General features: G+C 36.7%; 1 protein-coding gene across 3 annotated transcripts in view; it reads right to left on the reverse strand.

The window, feature by feature from the left end:
* LOC113056261 (MKL/myocardin-like protein 2) overlaps window positions 1-10,257 on the reverse strand; it is a 32,418-nt gene extending 22,161 nt beyond the window's left edge. Inside the window, exon 1 of one of the 3 annotated variants that reach the window (XM_026222890.1) lies at window positions 10,080-10,257. The gene's annotated coding sequence lies outside the window, so the exon portion shown is untranslated. The remainder of the gene's footprint in view (window positions 1-10,079) is intronic. The other 2 variants (XM_026222894.1, XM_026222891.1) reach the window with 2 other exon arrangements.
* Between the last annotated feature and the right edge of the window lie 328 nt (window positions 10,258-10,585).

A 10,585-nucleotide genomic window follows, 5' to 3' on the forward strand; every position in this document is an offset into this window, starting at 1 on the left:
TTTTTTTGCTGTTTTATATAAAGCCTTTATTTCCCCTGGGAAAGTGAAAGTTAAGTGAAAGTCTGTGGGAAACAATGCACTAAATGTGTGTGTGTGTTTTAATATAAGAAATTAATTAGATTTTTTTGTAATCTCAGAAGTGTTTTTTTTTCAATCAGAAGAACAATCCTTTTGACTTGACAGCCTCTGTCGGCAAACACATTCAAAATATTTTGTTTTAGATTCATTTGGATAAACTAAACTAGAATGACAATCTCTAATTTATTAACTATTTTCCTGTCAGTATCTTAATTTGATGTTCATTTGTAATGATATCCTAAATACTGTTACTCGTGTATACTCTATGGAAGGACGAATTTATGGAGCATATGATTTAATGTCACACCATGTGAATATTTGTATGCAATGAGCATACTCACTGCCACAAGCGATGGTGACGCAATACGAAGCAACAAGCTGACCATGAACTGTGAAATTGCCAAGGCAAAACTGATATGAAAATATACAATATATGCAATAATAACACTTCAGTAATGACGCTGTACAAAAGGCAACACTCCAGACACATGCATATCATCCACCAAATACTGAAGACCGCCGTCTGACGTGGATCCACCGTGTCAAAGAATAACATTCAGACAGTCCACATCTGGCACACCACATTAAATATGCGCTACAGTGATCTATGAGATACATACATCTCTCCATTACAAGGATAGTTACAATGTATATCTTACATAAGGAAGACAGAGGGACTGTGCTGCTTCTGTGGTCTGCTGTTACTGGCATGTATTACTGTTAGAGCTCATGGCTAAACCATTAACCATGCAACCCTCTAACCACATACACATCAAACTATCAATGAGTGGCAAACTATGCATCACAATCATTTCAGTTAAGTTACTGAAGGCAATTAAGAGTAAACATCAACATTAGAAGCAGCCAGGATAAAAAACAAGAATGACTAGGTTTTCTTTAGAAACAGCAAGAACTAGAGTAGGGGTGCTCCGATCACGATCGGCCGATCGTTAATGCGCATCTCGTCAGTAAAGCCGGTTTTCTAATCAGCGATTAATTCCATCAGGTGCTTGATTTCACATAGAGCAGCTGTTACTACACAGAGCCGTTGTTAACTGAGAAGATGGGCCAATAAACGCTGAAAATTAACGTGATTTGCGCATCTTCTCTATTAACAACGGCTCTGTGTAGTAACAGCTGCTCTATGTGAAATCAAGCACCTGATGGAATTAATCGCTGATTAGAAAACCGGCTTTACTGACGAGATGCGCATAACGATCGGCTGATCGTGATCGGAGCACCCCTAATCTAGAGGTTTGCTCAAACTAAACATGTAAACTAATGGCACTTCAATGAGAAATGACCGGCCTTCATGTTGACGTCAGGAGATGCCAAGTTCTGTTATCATTACTCACTCTCAAGTCATTCCAGACTTTCATTCATCTTCAGAACACAAATTTGTACACATATTTGTTATATTCTCTCATCATTTTTGCTAACGCAACCAAAATATCCATGCTTTAAAAAGTAAATATTGGCCTAGACATCGCTCAACTAGAGATGCACCGATAAATCGGCCAGGAATCGGATTCGGATGATTTTCTGCATCATTAGTCCTGATCAGTAATCGAACATTCAGTGTCACATCTTTCCAATTTTGAGCCAATCCGTCTACATGTGGCTTACAGCCGCATGCAAACAGTCATTGGCGTAGAAGTTTTTCACTGTGAGTGAAAAAGGACAATTTAAGTAATTTATTTTCTACCTCTTTCCAGTCACTGAGCACTTTTTTTATGTTTAATAATTTATTTGTGAAAATAAAATTTTGCTTTGAAGACAAGTACATTTTTGTTCCTATATGCTGTCAATTATAGTTCTTAGAAAGAAAATTAGAATCGGCCAACATTGGTAAAGACAGATCACACTTACAAAAAAATCGTAATCGGCCAAGAAAATTACAATCAGTGCATCTCTACACTCAACTATATATGTTTGACATGGAGAACAAATCTCAATGGATGTTGCTCTTTAAAAAATGATGCTGGATCTTCTGTGTTTACCATATTTGATGAGCTCTATGTATGTGCATTGATTAAAGACTAAATTATATCTTATAAAGTGAGCATGCCTCTTCAGAGGACTTGGATTAAACCACTTATATTAATTGATATGGATTACTTTTACAGTGTCTGCATAAAGGGTTTGAAGCTTGGAAATAGGGATGTGTGATAATGAAAAAAATATATATATATGTGACGAGTGGGGCGGGGCCGAGGGATAGGGCTGTGCAAAAAATTCGATTTTCATGCACATCTCATCAGTAAAGACGCTCCTGTAATTAGAAGTATTATCTCCAGCACGTGGGTTCAGATTATGGTTTCCAGGTTTTCACAACAAATCCTGCCCAGCTGCTTCTCGAAACAAGTCCAAAATCGCGTTTCCAGGAGGATTTTGGACTAGTAAAAAATTGCTTGTATGTTTGTAAGTATGTAAATGTAAGTTTTATGGCATGGTTGCCTTGGTAAAATTCGCATTTTATGGTCTAAATATCACATTATTGGTATTGTCGCTTCGACCACAGACTTGGCAACACTGGTTGGCATTTACTACACAAAGCCGTAATTCACTGACAATCTACACAAAATTGATTTTAAAATCGGTGGCGATTCTTTGTCGATTTGGAAAGCGATTTTGTGTTAGTTGTCGGTGGACTACAGCTCTTGTGTAATAACTGCCTCTCCACCTGAACCAGTGTTGCCAAGTCTGCGGTAGTTTTTCATGTTCGCGGTCCGAAGCAACCCCAATACAAATAACGTGATATTTAGCCCCTAAAATGCGATTTGTTTAAAAGACAACCATGCCAAAATAAAACGTATATTTTAACCCCGGGAAGCAATCGTTTTTTTTCTGGGAACCTCCTGGAATCGCAATCAGTTTTGGACTATTTTTGAGAAGCAACAGGGCAGGATTTGTTGTGAAAACCTGGCAACCCTGATCTGAACACACGTGCTGTAGATAATACTTCTAATTACAGGAGCGTCTTTACTGATGAGATGTGCATGAAAATCGCATTTGATTTTTTGCACAGCCCTACCGAGGGACGTGGGAACGAGGAGTGAGGCCGGTGGAATGATTGGGAAATCAGCAACACCTGCGACCCACCGCCGGTCTTGAGTCCCACGTAGGATATGGAAGGATATAAAACTGGAGCGACGATAGTGAAGGACGAGAGAGGACCAGGCCTGGGCTTTATTTTATGTTTGCTTTTTATTTGTGCGCATCAGTCGTCCATGAGGGGCTGATGCGCTGTTTTGCGTTTATTTTTGGAATTATTAAAATGTCAGTTGATTGTCCGCCGGTTCCCGCCTCCTTCTTCCCATAGTTATGGAGATTTTATTATTACAATATATATATCTCAATAATTATCAGGAATAAATTAAGTTTTAAAATGAGTGTGATTTTGTATTAGGTACCTTGGCTTGTTTAGGCTCAATGAGAAATAAATATGACGCTATATGACCAGTGGGTGAATCATTCATTCAAATGATTCGTTTAATACAGCTGATTTATTTAGAACCAAGCAAAAGACTCGTTTGCTGATGAATGTATCACTGAATCACTGACACAAATTATTCTTTCAAAATCAGATTAATTCAGGAAAGAAACATTGCAGTGTTGCTCTGAGATGCACAAATCTTCTGCTCTAGCTTTGTAACTATTTTGAACCAGGCTATTAAAAAAATTATAATAATTATCCCGACAATAATGTGCCTAAAATGTAACTGACTTTATATATTCAACTTGTTGAACTGTTGTACAAAATTAAAAATCTCACATGTGATCAAGCGCACAGGTTAATGATTAGAAAAAATGGTACTGTTGCTTGTGTGATATTACATAACTATAGAAATATAAAAATACAGGGATTCTTTTTTTTTTTTACTGCATTCCAATAGACTTCGTCACAAAGTGAATGCTTTTTTTTTTTCTTTTTTGCAAAGTGCTATTTGTAAAAGTAACATTTGATAATGTTAGCTCGTATATTGATAAAACAACTAAGATATCAGTGTAGACTATAAATATCACACACCCCTACTTGGAAATTTTGGTTGTGTGTACTGTCAATGAAAGGGCAAAAATGATGAGACAACATTCAAAATATCTTCATTTGTGTTCCGAAGATGAGTGGAAGTCTTGGGTTTGGTGAGAATATTTTACAGTGTAAATTATATATATAAAAAAAATATTTTACATTGTTCTAGTAAGGAAGTTTTCCTTTAGGAAGGTGTGCCCTCAAGCTCTAGTTCTCCATTCAAACTATTAGCACAACAGCTTCTCCTTCACAGTGGCCAACATTTCATCTGTCTCAAAAGGCTTTAATGTCAGGGATCTGAACCTGATTCTGCTGAGACAGCTTTCTATGAGCCATGACTAAATACCCTGGAAAATATCAAACTCCAATTAAAACCCAGATGTTTTATCCTTTTCATGTGTTGTGCTGGAAACACAAGCAATGATTTCCATGTGTTCATCAAAGGAGAGTAAGAAGGTGGGCTGGCACAAGATAAATGTTTAGTTTATTTCAGCCCAGCACTTGTGCTCAACTTCCTCAGAGAGGGTGAATGACAAACTTTACGATTTACTTTTTACTAATGGTCCATTAATAATGTATGGGTTCATTAAAATATTTACGTACTAGAACTGTCAAAATTACTAAAAAATTATGTTTGAATATTCCCTAAAAAAAAACACAAATATTCGAACTATTCGAACATCTAGTTGCGCATTACGTAAATAACAGGACAAATTAATAAAAAGAGACATAACTACTTGTATAGGTAGTCTATTTAAGTTTAAACATATTTGACAACGTATTACCTACGCAAAAACAAGTAAATCAACTAATGGCCAAGACTGCAGACCTCACTCTCTCTCACCCTCAACCTCACGCTCTCTGCGCATAACGTTTTAAATGAACAAACACATTTTGAGTGCTGATCAAGAGTTTTCTGCAAGCAATTTAAGGTCGCGACTCTTGTCCCAAATATAGCAGGCTTCATTCAGTGATTGAAACAAATATTATTAATATTAATTGAAGTTTTACAGCATATAGAACTGACATTGAACGCTCCAAGTGAGCTGTGCTGTGGTAAACATGGAACTTTGAAACGGTAAATAATCCAACCAGTTGAAGCAGTGCATTTATCCTTTATTCATGCAGTATCTATTCAGTCAGTACAGTAGCCTACACTTTAGTAATGTTTCTGTTTAACGTTAAATACAACGAGGCACACAATTCAGAGAAATGTGAAAAATAAACGACCAAAATCCAAAGTACTTCAAGACATGGCTTTTTAGATTTTGTGGGGTTAAAATCGCTTTCTCTGCTGTGGTCGAGTTGGGCTCTGCACTTTCTGCATCTTCCATGCGAGACGCGTCAACTTCCAGCAGTGACGCTGTGCCAGACAGTGCGACTCCTGTGACCTGTCCCTGAGCCCTCAGGTGTGCTAGCGTGCCCACTCACAAAGCAGACAGCCACGCCTCTACTACTGTGGGTGTTTTATTCACATTTTTTGACATTTTATTTGAATAATAATTTTCACCTTCGAAATTCGATTTTTTTTACTATTCGAATATATATTCTAATTTATAATATTCGTTGACAGCCCTATTATGTACACTAAAACATTTGTTATGAAATGTCCCAGCAGCATAGGTACAAATTGTGCATTGTAATGTAGTTACCGAAGTGTACTAGGGGTGTAAAAAAAATAGATACATGTGAGTAACGCAATATTTTGTTTGGCGATACTGTATACATTTTTTTTAAAACTTAACATCTGTATTTATTTTATTGTTTTACAATTATTTTGTTTTCTTTAAGAATCCTGTTAGCACTTTATTTTTCATTGCTATTAAGCAGATGTAATTTTTATGTTCAGATCAAAATATTATGACATTGAATGTCACAATTGTAAACTTAAACTGTGAACCTTTAAAGCAAGGTCCAAAAAATGGTCTTTTTATAAAATAAATTGTATACGCATTATACATTTAACAGCAAGCACTTTAATTTATCCCCCTTTATTCATACTGCACAAAAAGTGGTACAATAATGTTGAATGTTACAGGGACTGATTATTGCAAATGCAGAACCCACTGTGTTTTAGTTAAATAATTTGTATTTATTTGTTTATTTATTGCTAAGGTTTGCATATGGTGGTGTGTTCTAAATGACAGCTTTCCTTGCAATATATCCTATTCCTAAAATAAGAAATTATAATATATCCCAATATATCCCAAAATATATATAAAATCCCAATATCTTCGTCTTGCTTACAGTATCACAGTGTATCGCAATATATTGTTTAGACACATGATGCTGCACACTGAACAGAGCGACAAACTTCAGACAGAAAATCCTGCCACGCCTCAGAGCGCCATTCACATAGTTTAACAATTAATTACATTATATTCGCCCCGAATCGTTGTTAATGTAATGAATTGTATATAGAGCATTTTCATCGAAACGTTTTCTTTCTCTGTGGCTCTAATAAAGTCTGTATGCTCATTCTTGAAGTAAACTTGTGTCCATTTGGTGAATAAATAAAACAGTTTTAGAGCGCTGCTTGAGTTAAACGCGTCACGTCCGGAGTGTGTATGATACTGGTGAGTTCTCCTAGACTCGGCGCTGTTCTTTTATTTTGATTAGATAATCACTTAAGTGTTCAATAATAGAAGCTGGTATAATTGTTTCGACCTATGTTTTCCGCGATGCAGAAAACTGAATTCACGGTTTAGTGTGTGCGATGCTTCCGGTCTGCCGTCTCACGAAATGAAGATGAAAACCCATGAAGAGTCAATTCATGAGCATTTGACTGTTTGATTTGAGCAAAAGCATCATATCACATGCACAGAATTGTAAAGGTATTTCACGGCAACCCGTCAAATTTAAAGTCCGATTTTTGAAGTCTATTTTTCAGTAGAATGTACATAGTCTACTACTACTAAAATGAAACAAACATTATTTTTTAAGGAATAACCACACAACATTTATTACATTTTTTAATTAAAAGACAAATAAAATTAATGTTTCGTGCCTTGATGTGATAACAATAAAAATGTAAATACACACATTTTTGAGGGGAAAAAAATCATTAGGCTTCTTTAAAGGTGCCATCTGTAATGTTTGGCAAAAAAAAAATCAAGTCATACTCCACATTCCATAACAGATGGGGGCAGTATGCCTAAATAAAGTGAATTGGTCTACTCTAGAGTAACAAACGAGAAACCGCCCCTACTTTCACAACAACACTATATAGACCGCCGGCGTCTAGAGTGTCAAAAATCGCTCTTGCTGCTCTGCTCATGACGCTGCAGAAAGATTTGTGAGCGCTCAGACGCTCTAACGTAGATCTAATGCTTATTTTGTATTTAAAGCGGCCGCAAAGCAAACAAGCTTTGTTGATCTCGTGCAGACTAACCACAAGGAGTTATAAGTTAACCTCATTAAATATTGTTGTGGACAAAATATTATGATCCTTTACTTAAAATGAACAATCTCAGACACCTTGGTCCACGTATCACTTTTAATTTATTTTTTATGTCCCTGTACGCAAACAGGGACAAATCATAGATTAATACAAACGCTAAACAGCAATAATCAACCTGTCCTTTATTCTGCTTGAGAACTAATGTGCCAACTCTCAAGCATTCACCGTGAGACACACGCAATTGACTCTTTTCACACGCTTTCACGCCACACATCAATTTTTTTCACGTACATTTGAAACCACGAAGCAAAGAGGACACAGAGACCAACAGACTAGACAGAGCAGGCTAGTTATGATATAATAGGGCTGTGCAAAAAATCGAATGCGATTTTCATGCACCTATCATCAGTAAAGACGCTCCTGTAATTAGAAGTATATCTCCAGCATGTACGTTCAGATCAGGGTTGCCAGGTTTTCACAACAAATCCTGCCCAGTTGCTTCTTAAAACTAGTCCAAAACTAGCCCAATCGCGTTTCCGGGAGGTTCCCCGATAAAATTTGCCTTCCGGGGTTAAAATATAAATTTTTGGGAAGGGTTTCCCTGGTAAAATTAGCATTTTAGGGGCTAAATATCACGTTATTGGTATTGGGATTGCTTCAAACCGCGGACATGAAAAACAACCGCAGACTTGGCAACACTGGTTCAGGTGGAGCGGCAGTTACTACACAGAGCCGCTTTCAAAATCGACAAAGAATCGCCTGCGATTTTAACATCGATTTTGTGTAGATTGTCAGTGAATTATGGCTCTGTGTAATAAATGCCAACCAGTGTTGCCAAGTCTGTGGTGGTTGTTTTTCATGTCCGCTGGTCACAGCGACCCCAATACAAATAACGTGATCTTTAGCCCCTAAAATGCGAATTATACCAAGGCAACCCTGCTAAAAAACGAAACCTAATTTCTTTCAGGTCCATCAGTTGTCTCCAGCGATTAAAAGCAGTGCCGATGTTTACTCTTGATTTGTGTTTCCGAGCGCGGTTGTTTCCCTGTAGCGGGTGACACTCTCTTCCCTGAACTGAAATGAACTAGTGGGCTGTACTTTCCACACGATTGACATCAGGTTCAAGTACACGCCCACAAGCCCTGAGAGTTATTCGTGTATTGCAGGTTGGCTGGTGGTTATGTTGCCCGCATACCGCCTCCCATGGCCGAAACTGGTATTACGATTCCTGTCGGGCCGTGGCTAGTAATGCTAATGCTAATTAAGGTTGATATCTCTGCAGCACTATAACTTGAAAAAAAATTTATGACATCATCGCCCTTATTTCTTCTCATTCTTTTGATGCGTGTAGGTCATGTTATGGATATTTTTACCTCAATTTTTGCATATGGCACCTTTAAGAATTTTTTTTTTTAATTAATTAAGTTGTTTTATGCGTTCAAATAATTAGACATGCTAAAACAGAATTTGGTAACAATAAAAAAATTTATATGGTGAGAAATTAAATTTATGTGAAAATGTACAAGTTTCAAGATTTTAATTCATTACACTTGTTTTATTAATAATAATATTAATTATTTTAATAAACTTTAATTTAACTATTTAAAAGGAGTGGAGAAAAATTTAAATGGAAAAACAGAATCCAGAAAAATTTTATAACTGAATTTGGAAATAAATAAAATGCTGCAGTATGTCTCTCCTAGGGGTCCTTTGTCAGAAAAAAGTCAAGTAATTAAAACTCACGTATCTTATAGTCAGCAGCTGAGAATACAGGATACACTTGGTAAAAAAAAAAAAAAAATCTTGATTTCTGTATTTATAAAAAATCGTGGGTAAAACTACATTTGCGTGAACCAACAAATCAAGCAAAAAATAGCAGGTGAATTCTTGATTTGGTTGCTAACTTTACATTTCAAATAAAAAACACACCACAGAGCATTAATCTTGCATACAAGCACTACAGAATTTGATTTTAGACATTCATGACTTGCAGTGGAGATGCCAGGAGTCTAGTTTATGAGCTTCCCATATAAAATTGCACCTGTGTATGACTCACGAGTTGAAGACTGCAGATCTGTTAAATTGTTTACTCTCATTCACATGGAGTTTCAGTTTCACCAGGAGAGTCAATGAGAAACAAACAAGATAGAAACACTTCCAGTGTGTTTATCCTTTCTGCCATGCAGACGATTCAATTATCAGCAGACTCTTCCTCCTGGGCCTACAATATCTTCCACTCAGGAGTTCAACATGTAAACCCCACTGTCTTACCAAAACATCATGTGAAACAGCAGTGTTGATCTCCAAACATCACGACTCAATGTTTACAGACAATATTGTAAGTTAGCATGCTAGCAGCCAACAGTAAATATATAACATTTCGCGACATACACATTATGTAAAGCTCGGCCAAGAATATTCAATGTCGTGTTCATGTTTTTATTTTAGCGTGTATATCTCGAGTGTACATGACAGTCGTGCTCTGTATCTGTATTTCTAATGGCTCAATCCTCACATCAGCTAACAGGCTAGCAAGAGAACTCCAGCGCTACACATTAAATCACTTACTGTCATATAATGCCGCTTCTTAAGTTACCCTGTTTCCTATACCTGTGTCTAGCTTGCTTGTCGTAGCCCCTTGGTTTAATGCTCCATAACTGTCCTTGATGTGGTCACCCATGTATCCAGTGATTGATTCTGTTTTGCTTTGGGACTTAAGTTTTTTTTTTTTTATGAGGAAACAAGATGGCCGCTATTCGTCTGAACTCAGTGACGCACACAGAGGTGATATAGGCCAGTCACCATCAGGGGGCGCTAGTGTTCCGTCTGTCTTTTTCTGTACAACTTTAATATAAACTGTAATTTACTAAATATTATTTAATGGTACGGTTAACTCCCATAAATACATCTGTCACTATTCACTTTCAGTGTATGGAAAAAGTGAGTCATTCTGAAAGTAGTCAAAGAAAACGTTTTGGAACAATTTCAGGCATGAGTAAATTACTGAATTTCATTTTCGTGTTGAATACACAGACGGATATGATAACAGAAATAATGTAATTTTATCAACAAAA

Source organism: Carassius auratus, chromosome 37 (genome assembly GCF_003368295.1).
Source record: "Carassius auratus strain Wakin chromosome 37, ASM336829v1, whole genome shotgun sequence".
Classification (NCBI taxonomy): domain Eukaryota; kingdom Metazoa; phylum Chordata; class Actinopteri; order Cypriniformes; family Cyprinidae; genus Carassius; species Carassius auratus.